Source organism: Passer domesticus, chromosome 10 (assembly GCF_036417665.1).
Source record: "Passer domesticus isolate bPasDom1 chromosome 10, bPasDom1.hap1, whole genome shotgun sequence".
In the NCBI taxonomy this organism is placed as follows: Eukaryota; Metazoa; Chordata; class Aves; order Passeriformes; family Passeridae; genus Passer; species Passer domesticus.
The window spans coordinates 25,247,584-25,264,138 of NC_087483.1; the positions used below are offsets into that span (position 1 = coordinate 25,247,584).

General features: G+C 38.9%; 1 protein-coding gene across 11 annotated transcripts in view; it reads right to left on the reverse strand.

The window, feature by feature from the left end:
- The window catches only part of CSRNP3 (cysteine and serine rich nuclear protein 3), a 96,339-nt gene that overhangs the window by 34,305 nt on the left and 45,479 nt on the right, over nt 1-16,555 (reverse strand). The window contains exon 1 of one of the 11 annotated variants that reach the window (XM_064434612.1): nt 5,870-6,114. The exons of 9 other annotated variants lie outside the window; for them this stretch is intronic. The gene's annotated coding sequence lies outside the window, so the exon portion shown is untranslated. Of the gene's footprint in view, nt 1-4,336; nt 4,528-5,869; nt 6,115-16,555 lie in introns of those variants that run through there. One more of the 11 variants, XM_064434613.1, reaches the window with a different exon arrangement.

The following is a 16,555-nucleotide window of genomic DNA, read 5'->3' on the forward strand; positions in this document are numbered from 1 at the left end:
GCTTCTGCTTCAAGCTCAGCTGATATGAGCTAACAGGTTAATAAAACTAATTAGGGAAATATGATAGACATATTGAACAATATGACAGGCACAGAGAAGGCATCACTGCATAAACCTAATTTTCTTAAGAAATGAGTCAAAAAGATGAGCCACACTAAGATTTCGAAGTCCCAGATTCAGTGACCATGGTACCACAGAATGAGATATTTTTTTTTTTTTTATGAAGACAGACAAAATATGTGTAAGCAATAAAGCAAAACGTTTCTCTGTAAGTCAGTAGTCTTCTCTGTATTTTCAAGAACTGAAAACCTCAAAAATTATTACAGGCAAAATTTCCAATAGTAATTTCATATTTGTGGCCAGCAAAAGTTCCCCACAGGTCCTTACTCACCTGTACATGTGTACCTGTGTATAATCAACACAAAGGCACCCAAAGGAAGGGCCTGTGGTGCTAACACAACATGACAGACCACAGTAAGACTGACTTGAAATTACATTCCCAGTCGTGTTAAAATTGAATGTTGACTCTCTGCACCTTTTTTTCATGCTAAAGAAAATTGGGAGCTTATGCCTGTAGTGACTTGTATACTAATAAACATGTCTAAGAATTCTTTTCAGTTCTTTTCACTTTATAATTCAAAGCTGAAAACTTCCCTAGAAAGCTGACAGAAGAGCTGCAGGTCTAATAATAAGTATGTACCCATGCAATTCCCAAGGCACTCTTGTCACAGAGACAGTGATGAATAGGAGCTGAGCAGCGAGCCCACTGCCATCTCACTGCCTGACTTGTAAGCACCTTATGACCATTCAGCACCACTTCAGCCAGGGGGGTCTGCTGGGACAAAATTAATTATCTGCCCTACACTCTCCTGAAAGCACTGCTGTGAAGTTATGTGGCTTACAAGTCCAACCTCATGTGGGTTCTTTTTATTATTTGATATATTTTGCTTTATTAAATCTCTGATCGTCTTTTCCAAAGGAGCCAAAAAGGTTAAAACCGTGCAATTAACACTTTTCCATTTTATTATAGAAAGATGTTTGTTTCGAAGTAAGAGTGGGTGAGAAGGGCAAAATAGTAAACAATTGAGCAACTTAACTGAAAGCTACAAAGTTAACCTCTGGCTACTCTGAAAGTGAATTCTTCCATAAAGACTCTGGTGCAAGACAACAAAACAATAGCAACTCTGGGAGTCAATTGCCCCCTGAGTCGTGGTATTTCCCTCCCCACCCCTAAAATAAAATATTTAAAAGTCAAAAATGTTTGCTTGAGAATAGCCTGCTCAGCTGTCACAGCTCATATTGGAAGTGAGCAGTGCTACCATTTGATGTCCACACTAAAAACAATTAACAAATACATTTTGTGGCTTTCAACATTTTTTGTTTACCCTATCACCCCCACACAAATGGCATTTACTAGAGATGGCTATCGCCTAGGAAGTGCAGCTAAAAACATCTGCAATCCTTGTTAACACGTTCACGATACATTTAAAACACCCTGTTCAATAGTGAGAAAGAACAGATTTTAAATCACTAAGCAGTTCATCATCAAGTTCATATCCCTGTTCAAAAAGCCCGAGCCCCTCCCGAAGCATGTCAGCCTATTTCATCACCCAGAGGGAGCAGCCAGGCGCTGCTCAGGTGGGACACGCCGCAGGCACCGCACAGCCCCGGCCCCGCTCTCGGGCAGCCGGGGAGGTGTGCTCGGAAGGGAAGCCGCGTTCCCCGAGCTGGGATCCCGCTCTGCCCTCCGGAGCCGCGGGGCAGAGCAGCGGGACAGCGCCCGGGGCCCGGCGCAGCCCGCAGCCTCCATCCCCGCAGCCCCCAACATCGCTCCCTCGCAGGCATGCACAGAAATGATCTGCCAGAACTGAATAAATGAACCTAACGAAGGGGCAGCATGCTAATGAGAGCTACAAATACCAGAGAGGCTTATTTACTCTGCAGCCTTCCACCACATCATGGTACCACTGCCTGCATTTCCCCATCAAAATCCAACAGCCACGCGAGCCCGTGAAGCTCCCATCGCCAAATGATGCTGCAGCTCCTGCCCGTATCCCTCACAACGACTGAGGAGGGTCAGGCTCCATACCCTGCAGCCCACATTTCCTACTTCACATTAGACAATGGAATAAATATGCAAATCCCTACTGCTTGTGAAAGAGCAGGATACAAACCAGCCCCAAAATCAATCTGGACTTGAAGTTATATATATTCTGTGAAATTATTTTTGAAGTACTAAACAGAAGCCATGTATCTTTTAATCTGAAAGCATGAATGCAAATTGTCCAATGCATTTGGATTGCTAGTTTTTAAGAAGTATCCTTGTTTATATTTTTGCATTTAGGCATATAAAAACCTTAAAAAAGTCGAGCAGCTCCTTTTCCTTTTATCCTTAACGTCATAGTATTTAAGTTGTCCAGTTACATATATGAAGTGAATTTTCCATCAAACTGTCATGGCAATACAAGCTTTTACTCCTTTACCCATTTTCCCCATTTCGTTGTGAAAAAAATTCTATGAAGTAATGGAAAACTGAAGCAGAGGTGCTAAAAATACAAACCTCTTTTTGTAGGGTGGGTGTAGAGATAGGAGAGCTGTAGGAAAGAATTATATGCAAATGTAAGGGAAGAAAAAGGCCACAATTTTCCAGTTTGGTTTTTATTTTTTTGGTATCAATTACTCACATCTCCCATTTATCACTGGTTTTATTAGAATACTGTATCCATATCTGTGGAGAGATAGAGAAATTAAAGACATGCTATTTATCTCAGAGCTCTTTTAACCTAGTAAATATGTTCATCTTCTGTACATTTGTAGATGAGTGGTATCTGTCTTTTATCTACACTCAATCCCTCTTCCAGGGTCAAAAAAGCCTACAAAAGAGCAATGAAGCAACAGTGATCACAACTCACTGGTAGGCCTTGAACTGGTACCAGCATTTGAAAGATGTGATGGCGTTTGGGGATATTTTATTGAGGAGAGGGCAGATCTATAATCCATTTTTTCTCAGCATCATGTCTGGCTCAGAGCAAGAGCAAAAACAGATACTGACAGACTGCATGCAAATTTATCTTTAACACATCTTTACCAATGCTGTAATATATTATAGCTGCCTTGCTTCAGCCTGACTTTCCACCTGCTTGTTCAAAAAGGAAAACAACTCTAAACTTCAAGCTTCAGTTACTAGAAGTACATTTTAAGGGCAAGCAAAAGTTTTAGATGAGACAATCATCTGTTGCTATCTCAGGGTAAACACTTAAGCTTTGGAATTAAGTTTCCAAACATTTGCCACTGTCTACTCTAAACCATGACTTACATGTCTTCAATTTGTATTGAACTCAAATTTCATTTAGTCAATTACTGCATCTGTCTAAAGCAACATGTTTCACAAAAAATTCCTCTTTCTGATAAACAATGGAGACCAAAAAACTAAGATATACAGTAAACACTGCATCCTCAAGCCAAAAAAACATTGCACACCAGATTTGGACTCCCCAGATCCAGAAGCAAATTAAGACAGTACAATTAACACAGAACTCCAGTAACATGAGAGATCAAAATCACATCGCTGTCTCCAAAAATACATACATAAAGACTTGGTTCTATTTATGATTCTTAAAGAGACTCAAGAGCCACCATTCAAACTGTAGCATAAAATTTTTACATAACCACACTTTCAAAAGCATTTAGATGCATTAAAGAAATGTGTGTCTTAAAATTACCATAACTTGGTAGCAACACAGAACACCTTTTATCTTCAGGAATTTTTCCTTTAAGCTTTGTTTAAAAACTTGACCCTGGGAGTGTTTTAGAAGCTGAAAAGTCTGATCCACAGGAATAATGTTTGGTTTTTTTGTTTCCTTCCTATATAAATAGACAAGACAGGTGTATTTCAAAGTTGTGATTCCATCGTAACAGTGGGAATGCTGTTCTGTAGAGACACTCCTATTGTTATTTTACTGCACACTGTTAATTTTATCTCTGTATGCACTTAATGTAAGTACCGAGCCATGTCATAAATTTAAATTTAAAATCAGCTGTACTCATTTTAGACGAATATAGTAATTATATGATAATTGTATGACTGTATATTGCTGTATTTTCTCCATTTAAATTAGCACAGAGTGACATGTTCAGTGTTATGTCATTCAATCTTATGGTACATACTGCAGGTGTTACTGTGATATTACCAGGGTTCTCTGTAAAATAAATTAATAGCTGCACATAAGTACAGTGAAAAAGTATTTCTACATATCCTTTCTATCTATTGTCTAAAACGTGAACAGGCCTGCCTTCTGAGATGCCAAGCTGTATCAGGATTGTAATATAAAATTACCTCTTACAGGAGAACCGTTTTAAAGCAGGGACTGCAAAGCACCTTCGCTTAGGTATCAGCAATATTTGCAACTGGAAAAGGATGCCCTTAAAGCCGAAGCCCATTTCCGACGGCGACAGCGCGCGGGCCGCGCGGCCCCGGCCCCGCCCGCAGCGGGGGCAGCCGCGGTCCCGGTGCCGGTCCCGGTGCCGTGTCGGGCCGCGCTCCGCGGAGGGGCCGGAGCGGCCGCGGCACCGCCGGACCGGCCCGCGCCCTCCGCCCCGCCCCTGCATTTGCATGGCCCGGCCCCGCCCCGCCGCGGGGCACGCTGGGCACGGCCCCCCGCCCCTCGCCCCGGGCCCGCCCGAGCCGGGCAGCGCCGCCGCCGCCGCGGTTTCCTGGGAGAGCCGCTCCCCCCGCCCCGGCTCTGCAGCCGGAGCCGGCTGCCTGCCCCCTCTCCCTTTCGGTAATTGCAGAGCGCGGGCTGCGCCGTGCCCGCACAAAGCGAACCTGTGCGGACGGAGCGCAGCGCTCCGGCCCCGCGCCTCCCGCACGGCCGCGGCCGCAGAACAAACGTGCTGCTCACAAAGCACATCGCTGCCTGAAATCATAAGTGCGCATGAAAAGAGATACTGTTCCCTACATTTCGAGTTTTGTTCCTTTATTTCCCCAATCGCTTTTCAAGCGCTCCATCTCCTTTCTGTTGCAATACTCCCCAGAAATCAGTATATCTAATTTACGATCTTCAGCACTCAGAAAAGAAAGAAAAAAAAACCAAACCCAATACTGTAAAGAGATTCAAGGAATAAAACTTTTGCATGTTTAATTTCTACATTACACGAAATCACCAAGAATTTGCACGTCTATCCTATTTAAGAAAAACACAGGCCACAGAAATCTTTGTGAGCAGTTTTCAACAAATAAAATAATTATGTACAATTAACTAAGAACTACTATGAGAAATAATTACTTGCTCGAAAAATAATAACATATTTTTCATTAATATTAGAGTGAAATGCATGCAGAGGGTTATAATGTATCACTCCCATGTGTATACAATTGCATTAAAAATAACACAAAACACCACTTCCAAAAATTTCCAAGAAGAATGTGGAGGAAAAAACCCCATGTAAGTGCACTGTTAGATATGCTCTAATGTTACATTATGTTTAACCAAACACAAACACTACAGATCTCCTACTGAGAAAGAATTAGTCTCAAATACATAGCAGAGTAATAGATTGTTGTTACTAAATATTTTATGATATTGGTAAATGATCCATCTAGCATAAATTTAATTTTACTTGCTATCCCATTTTTCATGCACAATTGAAGTTTGAATTGCATAGGAATAATGGTAAAAACATTTTTACAATGAATTTGATCACAGAACTTACACAATTTATTTAGCTTGGTATCAGACTGATGTGCATCCTTTCAATCCCACCTTACAAAATGAAAGAAAACCTGGCTTTATTAACAATAAAGAAATAGCAAAAACCCCATTTATATTTAAAACACTGAAGTGTGTGAAGAATCTATAAAACAACTGACCTGTTCAAATTGTTGTTTTTCCAATCCATGCACTGTTTTTATTAATTAGGACCCAAACCAGATTGATCGTCATTTTATAACGTTTGACATATTCACTGTCTTCCCACTTCCAGCAGAATCTTCTTAAATTTCCCAGCACTGTGTTTTATTGCTGGTACCATATGCTTTATTGTTCAGCCACAAGAGCTTCCCTCTGCACAAAGACTCATTACCTACTGCTTGCTGAGCAGCTTCGGGCTCACTGAGGCTGCCTGTGAGATCACATGGGAGTTTTGTCTGAGAAAGCCAGGCATGCCACTGATTTCACCGGCTACGGATATTTTTATCAGCTGAGGTCTACTATGAGGAAGGAATAACAAATTCTAAGGCTTCTTTAGTTCATTAAGACAGCAGTTGTTATGGAAATCCCCCTGAACTTTTTAAATTATTATCATTCCCACTGTAGCACTGGTCCAAGAAGAATTCAAGAGATTTGTTACAAGTAATTTTTTCTTGCGGGGAGTGGCACAAGCCATGCATTGTCTGCATCGCTCTGCACACAGTACACACTGAAATTAATATTCTGAAGAGGTAATATTTTGCCAACACTTAATCTGCCAGCGTTTATCCTTTATGTGGAGGACAAGCTTCCAAATGAAAAATTATACCTAAAAAACATCCCCTTAATTTAAATTTGTTTCATCAGTCAAGGGCATTATCGTGTAATCTTTGGTCTTAAAATGAGTTTTGTTGGCTTCACTGAGGCTACTCAGGTGAATAAGAATTGGCTATTTGGGCAGGAATTACTCTCAAATACAAATGACAAATTATGTAATACAGTGAAGTCTAATCTCTTCTTGGTAATAGTTGGTGATGCTCTGGGGTTTGTTTTCCTGTGTGTGCATGCGTGCATTTGGTTGGTTGGCTTGGGTTTTCTTGTATATTTTAAACAAAAATTATGAATTTAAGTAACATTTTATAATGCTTTGAAACTTAATATTTACCTGAGTATTTCATATTAGAGTAAGTGAATATCGAGACTCAAATTACAAAAAAAAAAAAAAAGATAAAAAAAGAAATTTATTTTTTTTTTTTTTTTAGTGATCCATTATTAGTATCAGGGTTCCATGCTGGAATATTTGGAGATAGCTTGATTCCTATTGCAGAGTGAATTCCCTGAATATTCTAATTTAAAGCTAGCTTTCTACAAACAGCTAGCTAAAGCTAGCTAGTGATGATAAATGAACATCTCTTCCTTGCCCTGAAAACTCGTACCGAACACGCAATTATCCATAATATTAACATTGCAAAGATGCAGCTATTCTACAAAACAGTCAATTATCTCTAGAATAATTCAGAGCATTTTGATAACATGAGATAGCAAAAGAAACTGTTTTCTCATTAACATTCCACAAATGAAATACCTCCTTATTCTATTTAAGACCTCTCTCATTAGAATAAATGACAGCTTGTAGCTCATGGCTGGCATTATTCTGGTCCTATCAAAGTCACTGGAAGTTTTGCTGCTGATTTGCATGGAAGAAGGGACAAGCATGACTAACAGATTCACTCGCCTTACCGTGTCGTCATGCAAATCAATGACAAAACTCATTTCTTTATTGTTCTTGGCATCTTGCTTGGATTGTATTATTATGGTTTTGTAACAGTTGATATGCAGTCTCTGTGATTACACTGAATTATACAAGATGGTTAGCAAAGGATTCAGAATTACCTACAACTAAATCCAGTAATGAGTATCTTCTACGCTCTCACATTCATTTCAGTTTTTTAAAAATGCCATTATCCAGAATGAGTGTATTCTGAAGTGCTACCATTTTCATCTACCCAAAGACAAGGACTGAGCAGATGTTTTGTGGCTGAGAACCTTCCATGTCTCTTAGGCAGGAAACACTCCTGTGTGTACATTAATGAGAAGAAATGAAAGCAGACTAGAAAGATTGCTAACGAGCAGCTGGTTTAGCTACAGCTATGCATATTTTTTTCCCCTGGCGATACCACTGATGATGTCACAATGCTCATGTAGGAAGACATAAACAAAAGGCAGGCATTTTTGCTGCAGTAGCACTGGGAGAAAAAAAGAAAACCCAAACGTTTGACAGATGGAAAGAACAAAAACTGGTCAGGAAAAGAGTACTATTGTCACATTCTTGTGTGTTGTTATATACACTATGGAGCAGTCCTCAAATCCTGAAAGGTGGTTAGAGAAAAACATGTTCAAGGACATGATACAGTTAAACCAGTTAGCAGCAAAGAGTTGTTTCTGCAGGAGACAATAGCAGCAAGCAGTCTCCATGCTGAGAGGCACCCTCGGTTAATCACTTCTTCAAGGTTGGTGGGGGGAGGGAGGGAAGCTTCAATCCTCCATAGTGGAATTTTGAATTTCCTAAATATAACTTGACATTTTTAGGTAGCTAAATTATATTCCTTCCAATCCTGTCCTCTCTTCTGAGAGAGTTACTAAATAGAAGGAAGTCTTTGTCAGAGCCACATTGCTGAATTTCTGCCCAAATATACTATTGAGGAAGGGCATTTCTCCCACCACAAATGGGATTATAGATCACCTAAGAGATTCACAGTAGCCAAAACCTAGGCCTCCCTTGTCACTCCACAGAAGGAAGAGGTTCAAACGAGACAATACTTCTTGACACCCCTCCTGTAACAATCAGGATTTCTTCAGTAGAATCCAAATTCACCTCTCCTTGAAACAACAGTGGGAAAATACAAATGCTTAGCAGTCTCTTCCACCCAGGGTCTCCCATGGGAGTAGAGGTAAGCAAGGGCTCTCCTTTCTCGAATAAAAGGTTCTTCTTAAGTCCAAATGGAAACAGAAGCAAGAACCTTCTGACCATCTGTAACTAAGGGTAAATTGTCAGATTCCCATGTCTGCTTTGTAAGAAAATTAACAGGAAAATTCTTACGCTATCCTATTTCACAGAAGCTACAGCAAAAGTGAACTGGTTAAGGAAATTTGGACTCTGAGTAATTGCCATCATTAATAAGTAATAATTTTATAAATCCTGGTTTATTCTACTCTATATGCATTTAGACTTGAGTACTTTTATAAAGGTTATATGCATTGAAATACATATCTTGGACAGAATTCAGAAACAAATAAAAACCCAAAGACCCACAATAACCCAAAACCAGCCATATATCACAGACCAGACTAAGCCCATGATTTGAACTACAAATAATTTCTACCTAATACAACTACATCATTTCATTTGGTATCAAATTAATCTCCTGTTTAGTATCCTGTATCATAGTTGGATGAATCACATACGCATCAAACTTATGGGAAGAGCACTGTTCAATTTCATGAAACAAAAAAGAGACAACTTGCACCACTCAATGCCTTGTTATTCTAAAGGCTGGAATCCTGTACCTTGCAATAAAATGCAATTGGTCTGGTTTCTTCAAGTACACCAGAAATGTAATAATTTCCATACCAGTTATGTAAACAGAGGGTTTTGCTGAAACTTTTACAGTCTTCTAGTGGCAAAAAGATTTGAAGTCCAGGATTTAGAAAATGTATTCAGTGGACCATGCATGCTCTACTCCAGCTCTTACAAACAACATGGTTCATATGCCATGGCTTGCAATTTATGAGCTACAGCAGCAGCAGCAGCAGCTCTAAATGCCTCAGCACTGGCTTTCAGGCTTGGAACTAGATGATTTGTGGTCACTTCTTCAGTAAGATCTATAAACCCTGCCCATGCAAACTCCTCTAAATTGAATTAGGGATGAGGCATAGGTGCAAACTTCCTGTGGAATCGTGCCATTACAGAAGTTCTACAGAGTTAAAAATGTTCACCTAAGAGAAAATATTAATTAAAGTTACAGCCAGTAACACTTGGGTAGGAAAATCTTAAGTATAAATTCTACATATTTTTTTCTAGACCAAATATAATTTAATCAAATAAATTTCCTCACCCTGGCCCCAAATGTCTTGCTTTCTCTAGATCAGTCACAGCTAAACAATATTCAAGGAGTGTCACGTTAACTATTCAGTTCCAAATACTAGGGCTTGATAGATTTCCATAGCCTGCCATGACAGGAGGAATAACATTCTTTGGGTTCCTGAATGCACAAATATGAAAATATTACTCATTCATAAATGGCATTCCCAACAAAGAAATACAACCATGTTTTGAAATAAGAGCCTAGTTAGTGAAATGAATGGAAATAGACAAAATCTATTTGAAAGGTGATATCATCAGATCAACAGATGATGGAGAAAGCAGGGGGCTTTCTCCAAGTGAGGGGCAGGCCTGTGAGCTGCTGTTCTGGTTTCTGGCACTCTAGCAATCCCATCACCGAACTTCATACAGTGACTCCTGGCATGTCAGTGTAAGGCTGCCATTGCTGTCCTTCACTCCTACTTCTGGCAGCCTTACTCTGCCATGCCAATTTGAAGGCCACCATCTATAGTGTGTATTTTTTTCTGCTCTTAGTATCTGCTTGACCAGAGGCAGCTTTTTAAACCATGGGGTAAAAAACTGGAAGAGAGTAAGAATGAATTCACTTTACACATACAGTGGCATATAGCAGAGCATATCCTTCCCCAATGATTTTTAGCACAAGTCTTGAAAACCTTGTTTTTAATGATACATTCTTGCTACATCTTACATAAGCTACATTTTCCAAAATAAAATTAACCTCTTCCAGGCTGATATCCCAGAGGAGAACACACTTCCTTTCAGAAAGCAATGCTGAAAAATATTATGCTTTAGAAGAGTTACCGTACACAAATAAAAATATTCCTCTGCAGTAAACACACAGTTTCTTTTTCCTTTCACAATCTTTCTCAAAATTGATACTCATCTATAAAAATCAAAGAAATACTAACTTTGGCAGGCAAACAAGTGTACTGAGAGGTGTATAGCCGAGTAGCAAAATAATTTCTTGACTGTTGTTTCTTTAGATGATGTGAATAATCAAGGCAAATACTTAATAATGTAACACTTGGTACAGCCATCATTCAAAATGCCAGAAGAGCATGGATTCTTTCAAATAAAACAAAGTTCTGTTTGAAAAGCAAAGTGGTCATTCTCTTGGGGAAAAAAAAAAAGACAGAAGAAGGCAGACACTTGACAAGAAATTGCCTGTGCTGTCTTGTATGGCTTCATAAGCCAGCTTTCCTCCATCCAGTTTCCATGACACCTCAGACATTCCAATATGATCCATGCTGAGGAGTAATTCAGAACTACTCAGAGTATGCTTGGTGTGGTTAGAAATTGTAAGACATCAAGAGAAGAAACAAAGGTGCCTTTTGGCTTATAATTAACTGAAATACTTTTTACTCCATCCCTTTTCCTTGCTCAGTCACTAAGCACACCTTTTCTCATACTATCACTTTCCGACATAAAAATTATAAAAATTTCACTTGGCTGTTGACCAGAAAAGGCTTCAAATTAAATATATTAGGAGATATTTGAAGCAAGCAGGATAGCTAGTATTTTCTCTCTCCAACTGTTGTTTTTTCTAGTTCCCTTTTATGTACCATAGTGAATCAAAAAGAAGTTTACTGAGTCAATGCAGTTGGAACAGGAAAAAAATCCAGATGGAAGCAGACTGTCTTTCGTTCCTGGACTTAACCTTCCTAAAGCACCACTGTTGCTAAACCAGCAACATTCCCTCGTTCCTTGTTTTCTCAGCTTCCAAAGTGAAGCAGACAAGCTCTTTAGTTTTCACCTTCCACAGAAAGATGTATTTTTTTATTGTTACAATCTTCAAATTTGTTCCCATCCACCATAAAAACAAGTATTTTGAGCAGAGACAGATGTGAAAATATACCAGAAACACAGACATATCTAAGCAGCAATGTAAATAGGTTGTTACATTTTACGGCAGTTAGTTTATGAAGTATTCCAACTTAAAGCACAAGACATTTTCAACATACTACTTTGGATAAAATACATAATGTTACATAGTGGACTTTCAATCTAATAGACAAGAAGATATCTAAATTCTAACATAAAAGGTAGAATTGCTGAACATCAGCTTAGGATCTCATTCTACAGGAAGTGAATCTGCTGCAACATTTCTTCCCACCTTTGTACATCCCACATATAACACAATCATTTAGAGCTTGAAAAAACACCGAATTCTAGGTTGTAAGGTATGTTTCTCTGTTTCAAATAACCTTTAAGGAATAGAGACTGATTCTTCTTTAATAATTCTGTCCATTTCCATTTGGCCAGCATTGTTTTCTTGTGTATCCAGGAGAGCTTGAAAATATTTTTTATTTACTTCTTTGTTTGTCTACCAGCATCAGTGATAACATCAGCACAGCAATGGGAAGTTTATTGCTTATGCTGAGTTTTCTCTACCAGCACAACACAACACAATTCCTGCCCAGACCCCGTCTCCCCCAAATATTCCATGGCAGCAGCCTACAATAATAAAGTAAAAGTCTTTTGCAGGTAATTTCCCTTCTCCTACCCTAAAAACATTATTTCAATTGCCCTAACATCAGTGTTAAAGAAATTAAATGAAAAATATTTTCATATACTTTAGCATTCAAAATAATTTTCCTAGCATATATATGTATATATATATGTAATTTCCATCAAGCTAAAAGCTGAACTGCTGTACTTTTATAGCAAATTTTTTACTATGCCATTGCAACATATTCTAAGGTTTCAGAAAGTACAAGAGTCAGCAGTATGCTCTCACAGCCCAGAAATCCAAGTGCAGCAAAAGAGGACTGGCCAGCAGGTCAAAGGAGCTGATTCTGCCCCTCTACTGTCAGAAGAGTCCATCTGTGGAACTGAGGCCAGCTCTGCGGTCCTCAGCACAAGAAAGACAGAGATCTGTTAGAGCAGGTCCTGAGAAGAGCCACAAAGATCATCAGAGGGCTGGAGGATACCTCCTGTGAGGACAGGCTGAGGGAGTTGGGGCTGTTCAGCCTGGAGATGAGATGCCTTCAGGAAGATCTCATTGTGGCCATCCAGTACTTCAAAGGGGCTTATTAAAAAGAGAGAGGGTCATTTTTTACATGGCCAGATAGTGACAAGGCAAGGGGGAACTGTTTTAAACTAGAACAGGGGATATTTAAATTAGACATAAATTTATTAGGAATAAATTCTTTAGTCAGAGGGTAGTGAGGCACTGGAACAGGCTGCTCAGAGAACTTGTGGATATCCCCTCCTTAGAAGCGTTCAAGATCAGGTTGGGTAGGGCTTTGGGCACTCTGTTCTAAGTGGGTAACATCCATGTCCATGGCAGAGGGCTTTGAATTAGATGATCTTTAAGGTTCCTTCCAACACTTACTATGAAAGTAAGCCAGTCCAATTCAGAAATATGCTTTCTAAGGAGCACTGACTGCCACTTCTTTCATATAGGAAGAAGATGGAGAGCAGTTTTTAAATCGCCACATTCATATTAGCAAATCAGTGGACAGTTCCAGGATGCTCTCGTATAATGTCAGAGACCAAAATGGAATGGACTGATTTTTAATTTGATAACACCGTTTTCAGCTGATGTTCAAAGTTCAAAACACTGTGGTTTTGGTCTAATTTTCCAAGAGCATAAAGGGTTAAGTGTAGTAGCTACATGCCCTGAGATTGTGCAAGGATCAACATTTCTGCAACATGATCAAGTTTGGAAGTTCTTTTGTTGAAGTAGTTATCGAGTGACTGTTTTATCTAAGACTTCTACCTAAAAGGGATCAGAACTAAATAATGACTTTAATTAGAGCATTTTTATAGCTCAAATATCTCTCAAGATTTCAGCATTTCAGATACCATCATGATTTTTTTTTAAATTACACTGCTTGAAACTTACCAGCTGGAGAACTTAACGTTTCAGTTAGATTTTTTGTTCACAACATTAAGTAGACACACTTATCACCCTGACAGCAGTACAATACCCAAGGGTTGAGAATGTCAGACTACAGTCCCTAAAGACTGCAGCCTCCTGTGTTGGTGCACTTGCAGAGGAGGATTTTTTTTTTTTTTTCCCCTTTTAAAATCATTATTCAACATATTTTTCAGTGAACATCTTAAAAAAATAAATGAGACTTTCAACCAGGATTACATTCAAATATTTTGCATTAGGATCCCCCAATTTATGGCACGGACAAAACCACAGGGACGGCTGATATCACCTGATACAAAGTTGCATCATCTGACAGTTTCCTGTGTTGCAGAAAAGAAGCAATTACCAACTCAGTGTGATTTTTGGCATCCCTGCAATGATTGTGACTTCTCAAAGGTATTAATTCTTTTGGCCTAACATCTTTAGGCATTGAGGATAATATTGTTTCCATCATAATATTTTCCCTTTTAGGAACATGAGGACCATGTTTATTTCTGCTATATTAACTTGAGATAATACTAGGCTTGTCAGATATTTAGAAATAGTGTAGTCAGTGTGTCTGTTTTGACCTTCCAGGTCACAGCAAAGGTACAAGCTGACAGCACCAGCTGTCATTTGCTGTTAACAGACTTCTACCACATCAACAGCTCCGAGCTCATAGGGGAACTCACTAGTTTTTGTGAAGTCAAGATCCTTGTTGGCTCTCTCTTTCCATCTTCTGGGGTGGGCAGACATCAGTGGCATTAGCACTGTTCTAGCTGCCAGCCTGCAATTGCTCTCCTGCCCTATGTCCACTTACATAGGCTCTAGGATACAGGACTGAAAATGCAGACTTCAGTCATTTAAGATTTCAAGAAATACAAAGATTTGCTGGTGCCAAATGTTCTACTTTTTCATAGCAAAAGATATTCTCACCGCCCTGGATGTCTTCGATTGAGAGACAGGAGTGGCCCATTTACATTCAGAAAACATACTCTGTGTCATTTACAATGGCAATGAGTTCATAACTGTGCAGCGTGTATCCTGCAGTTTTTCTTATTATCTCCAGCACTGTGAGAATTCCTGAAAAGCTGTCACATTTAGCTTGCTACATACTTACAACAGCAAATTGGTACATGCTCTGTGCTGATCTTATTATTTTCTGTAGTTGCAAAATTGCAAACAACTCAAAAATTGCTTTATGATCATAATCACACAGGAACAGACCCAGATCAGCAACTGCCAGCCTTGTCGTGACATTCAGTGTGTCAAGCAATGACACAGGCAGTTTGTAGAGAACAGCAGTATCTTGAAGTAGACAAACTGAGATGAGTAGGAAAACCAAACCCTTTGAGGACATGAGAAAGGGGTCAGAGACACAAAAGCCTGCCTACTTTTCTAGCTGTAGAAGCTAATCTAATTAAAAAATGCTAATTTCCCCACAAACCTCGCCTGATGCCTTGAATTAGTAGACCACAATAATGACAGCATTTACAGCCTTAAAAGCTATATATAACCTGATACATAATCTTAGAAGCTAAGTATCTTAAATGTCAAGCAGGAAGCAGCGATGGATTCAAAGACCTAGCACTGCAGAGAAAACAAAGAGCTACCACTTGTCATCTTGTAACAGTTATTTCTGCATGACAACTGACAATTTTATACACATAATGACAAAGGCAAGTTTTAAAAGAGATTTTAAAAAACAATTAAACACATTTGCAGGAACTGCTCCAAAACATTTGAAACTGCATGGGATTTAAATTTTTAAAGTTACCAATATTAGTGAACCTTGACTGGTAAGTGGACAGGAAAGACTTTCCTCTGTTTCAAGAGGCAGAGACAAAGAAGGCACATTTATGACACTAGTCATGCTAATGGGGATACAAACAGATGCACCAGCAGATCAAAGTAACATCACTTTTAAAGCAATATTGGGATACGCAAGAGAACACAGCAAAAATGCATTTTTTTAAGGCCAGGATTTTGTGATACCGAGATGCAAATTGCTAAAAAGTTTGCATATGATTTTTCTTTTGCTTCACAGCTGAGTTCAGTCAACTGTCTTGGAGGAGAGACAAACTACTTACTGAAAAACAATCTTATAGTAAAAATCTGAGAAGGATACATATGTTGTTAGCACAGACATTATACATAAGCTTTTATTTTTTTAGATTAACCAGAAAAAGTACAGATGGGAATGAAAAGGCCACTAAAATTATAACTTTATAGAAAGTTGTAAGATATGGAAGGAACAAAATGACTTTTCAAAAATAAACTGAATTAAAAGAATTAAAAGAATAAAAGAACCAAGAGTGGAAAAAAGCACAGGCAAGCCAACATTCAGAAGATGAAATACAGTAAATTCTAGAAGATGAACTGTGAAAGATGAGGCCAAAATGTTTATTTTGAAATCTAAAAAATATATTTTCATCTAATACATATGTGCTAAAAATAAGGCACATGGGTCCTAAAGTAAATGAATGACAGAGAAAAATTAATTGAATGAGAATACCAGAAATAGCATACTGTGGCACTGATGGCCAATTTATGCTAGGAACATAACTCTATCCATTAGAAAGGAAAAAGCAATAAAAAGGAATTCCCTTGCATCCTAACCCTCCAGCAAATGCAGCGTCAAAATTCACAAGGTGCACTGAGCAAGAAGTGCAAGATTTGAAAGGTTTCACTTAAAAAAGCACACAATTTGGTGAAAATATACCAGTGACCTCAGACTACTATCAATGGGTGTGGGAAATGCCAAAACCCAGACAAGCCGACAGCTGAGTCAAATACAACCTGAATCGGAAATTAAAATTCCTGCCTGTCTGCACATCCATTGTTCTGTTCCACGCATACAAATAAGGTAAATCTGCCAGTGGTATC